Source organism: Microchirus variegatus (genome assembly GCF_963457635.1).
Source record: "Microchirus variegatus genome assembly, chromosome: 23".
Taxonomy (NCBI): domain Eukaryota; kingdom Metazoa; phylum Chordata; class Actinopteri; order Pleuronectiformes; family Soleidae; genus Microchirus; species Microchirus variegatus.
Genome location: NC_139824.1, coordinates 14,541,665 through 14,545,211, shown reverse-complemented (window position 1 = coordinate 14,545,211; position 3,547 = coordinate 14,541,665).

The following is a 3,547-nucleotide window of genomic DNA, read 5'->3' as shown; positions in this document are numbered from 1 at the left end:
TCCCACGTTTGAACAGCGCCGGGCGGCGGCGGTAGGCTGCTCCCTCTCATATAGGACGGACTACGGGGGATGTGGGAGTGACCGGAGGGGGGTGTACCACTGAAGACCGGGGAGGGCATACAGCGAGGAGGAGGCAGCGGCCGTGGTGTGTGTGTGTATGTGTGCTTACGAGGGAGAATGCAGATTAACCCCCCCATGGACCAATCAACAGAGCGAGACGTCGTAACGTCACATTCAAACCGAGCGAGCTCAGGGCCGACGCTACAGGGGGACATAAGTGGGCTCACAGAATACAAGTGGGCAGAGGCGATTCTAGAGTCTTTAGGGGCCCTAAGCAAAAATTCTCAGTTATTTACAGTATTTTATTGTTCTATATATTTATATTGTTTTATAATGTGGGTTCTTTACAGTGTAATGTATTTTTTTTCCTAAGTTTATATAGTTTTTTACAGTATTTTATTGTTCTTTACATCTATATTTTCACATACTTTTTCATTACAATGTTTTTCCATGTTATTTCATTCATTTTGAAAAAAAAAAAAAATATTTGGAACTCATACATTTTTTTGTTGGTGTCAGATTATTTATAACATAATGGTGATGAACACTGGTTGGAAGGAAGGGCCCCCTGGGAATTTTTGCTTAGGGCCCCTACAGACTCTAGAATCGCCTCTGTTTACAGTTACACCAGTACAGTAATTGAGTAAATATACTTTCCACCACTCAATATACTCCTTTTGAAAAAAAATCTAAATAAAAGAGTGTAAAGTATGAAGTAAATATTGTTGTCACCGACTCCTGGGGCTCTATAATTAGTTTTCTGTGGCTAAACAGAGAGAAGAACAAATATAGAGTGCATTATTTACGTCTGTAGTTTAGTTCAAAAAGAGTAAACAAAACATCCTCAACCTTAGAGTTGTCAAACAGGAAGTCATCACAAGACATTTAATGGTGCCATATGTAAGAATGTGGCCAAAAACACTTAACTACATTCAAATTCAAAATACCGAGGTCTTTTAGGTTAAGTCTTCTCCGCCATTGTAGCTCAGATGCATTGTAACTGGCAACCCGTGGTTGCTCGGCAGCTGCGACTCTACTGACTGCAATGATTGGTAGACGGCGGTAGGTGGCGCCACATGCCAAAACAATGATTCCAAAACATGAACATGATTTGCAGTCTGCAAAATATTTTTTTTTATTGCATATATTTTTACCTTTCACCTTTAAATAATACAATTTTCCCTCCTCTCTGTTCTCGGTAAAAAATAAAAGTGTGCTGTTGGAAAAGCAAACAAACCAACTTCTAATAATATCTCAGGCTCTGGCTCGAGGCACGAAAATGTTTGGTAGAGTTTAAAAAGGCTTGGTCAAAGTTGTAGTCGACATTCTCCCTTCTTCACTTCTCGTCTCGTACAGTGTCCACTTCCTGATGGTACAGACTCACAGTTGCTGTGATTTCAATGCCTTTTTTTCTCTTTTTAAACATTGCGCTGCAGCTGCAGGCTCCACAATAGAAATCAATGAGAAGAGAGAGAAGAGGGGGGTGTTAGACACAAAGACTGTTCACTCACAGAGTGAATGGGTTAAGATATCTGAAATCCACTGTTGTTTTCTTTAATAAAAACTCAGAGGAGGAGGAGGAAGAGGAGGAGGAGGAAGAGGAGGAGAAGGAGTGGAGACAAAGAGAAATCCAAAACTCTTGGCGAGTGGATGAGGAATGAAGGCTTACCAGAAACCGTCAGTGCACACATTCTTAGTGTGAAGAGTGAGAGCGTGAGTCACGTCTCAGCTCTCCATCCCTGCTCTCTACACGACTCTGGAAAGTTGTTTCATCAGCAGTGCCGTCAGTCTTTCCAGTCGGGCCAGGGGCCCTCTGCTGGAGCGAGGGGAGGGGAGGTGGGATGGGACTCTCAATAGAGTTTCACCAATTCTCCAACTCCAAATTTCTGTTGCTTACTGCATGTAAGAAATGCAAGCGCACGCCGTAATAAGCTGCTGTGTTTTCGCGTCGGTTTGGTGTTCCAAAAGCCCCAGCGCCACTCTCAAAAACGGCTCAACCCGAGAAGTAAAACGAAGGACTGGATTCAAATATAGACGGCTGAAAAAGGAGAGGAAGGGAAGCAACACGGGGAACTTCAGCCACGGGTTAGCAGAGATCCTCTCTGTGTGGATATTTAACGCACAGTACGGTTTACTTGTCTGTTACTGTCACACTGTATTACATAGATTTAAAGGTGCCATATGTAAGAATGTGGCCAAAAACAGTTACTACACTCAAATTCAAAGTACAGAGGTCTTTTACAGAGGTTTCGTTTTATGACGTAACTGGCAACCCGTGGTTGCTCGGCAGCTGAGACTCTACTGACTTCAATGATTGGTAGACGGCGGTAGGTGGCGCCACATGCCAAAACATGATTTCAAAACATAAACATGATTTGCAGTCTGCAAAAGATTTTTTTTTTTTATGCAAATATTTTGTCTGTACTGTTGTTGTTGATGAGTTCAGTTTGTTATATGAACATTATTCCTGAGTCTCTGTGACATATTAGGAGGATTTTATGGTCAGTTGCTTTAGATTTATGACATAATACACCTTTTATATTTGTATAAAGAGAACAGACAGTGGGGCAGTTATCAAAGTATAAGTGCTTCATCTTATGTCCCAGCAACATTTTCACCTGGAATTGCAGTTTAAATACAAAAGGTTATTGCATTCCTTTAAGGTGTGGACATACCACAAGTATGACAGAAAACCATTAAAGTCGTCTGTCTTTCATTCGTCTAAACCAGGCTCTAATGGCCGTCCATCATTATATCACAACTCCAGAAGCTGCTTAATCCCCTCACATCCTGCCCATCCATCTCAGATTGCTTTGTAATGTTGTTACGCGAGGGCGTGGCTCAGCGCCCGACTCTGCTCAAACAGCATTAGGACAGGACGGCTCATCTACAGGTCCTCAGTTATAATACACATTATAACGTGGCTTCTTTTAAAACGTGTTCCTTTAGTGTGGTCCGTAATCACAGTGCAGGACAGCTGCACGCACACAGCCTGTGGCACAAACACACCCTGGAAAGGCCCCACACAAACAAACAGACATGCACACCAAAAGCAAACTCAGTGAACAAGACAGGAAAAAGGAAACCGCAGCTGCTGCAGGTCAGTGTTTCGTTTTGTTTTATTACGATAAAAGAGCCTGAAGATCAAACAAAAAAAAAAGGCACAATTGAATAGTTGAAGTTGTGAAGGACCACGTATGACATCAGCACACACTAAAAACTACCAACGTCCTACACTCGCACACATCATTTCATCTCTTTTTTTGTAGTTACATGTTTGCGAGACGAGTGTCAAAAACTCTGACGCGAGGCACCGACGCGTCGTCAGTGCACTGCATAATGGAGGATAATATTAGGTTAAGTGGGTGGGAAAGCAAAAGGATGTGCTACCTCAGCTGCCAAGCCTCACTCGGAAAGCTCAATAACCAGGAAATGAGCTCATCACATTGGTCTGCTCCTCTGAAGATGAAGGGGAAAAAAAACTGGG